Source organism: Sceloporus undulatus, chromosome 1 (assembly GCF_019175285.1).
Source record: "Sceloporus undulatus isolate JIND9_A2432 ecotype Alabama chromosome 1, SceUnd_v1.1, whole genome shotgun sequence".
Classification (NCBI taxonomy): Eukaryota; Metazoa; Chordata; class Lepidosauria; order Squamata; family Phrynosomatidae; genus Sceloporus; species Sceloporus undulatus.
This window is the reverse complement of record NC_056522.1, coordinates 4238101-4238548: the sequence shown is the minus strand read 5'-3', so window position 1 is coordinate 4238548 and position 448 is coordinate 4238101.

Genomic DNA, 448 nt, shown 5'->3' with positions numbered 1-448 from the left:
ACACGGTTTGAAAATGTTCCAAAAAAGTATAAATTTACCTTGATGTTCCATTTTTTATTAGGGACACCATTTTGCTATGTCATTATACTTAATGGGACTTGAGCATAGACGGATTTTGTTATACACGGGGGATCTTGGAACCAAACCCCAGCGTATAACAAGGATCCACTGTATGCAAGAGGCCATGTTAAGTAAAGCCATGTGAAATGCACAAATGTGCTGTTGTGTGTGTTTTGGAATGCAGGTTGGGGGTGTTTGGCCAGAAAGGGACCAAGGAGGAGAGGGCGGGCAAACGCCTCCTCCTCCCCGCGGGGCTTTTGTGGAAGCTCCGCCCCCAGAGGGTGGAAGCTCCGCCCCCAGCCTGCAGCCCCGGCTCCAGAGGGTGGAAGCTCCACCCCCTGCGCCTTTGGCCCCCCGAGTTGTCTGAGGGACAGCAACCTGGCCCCCG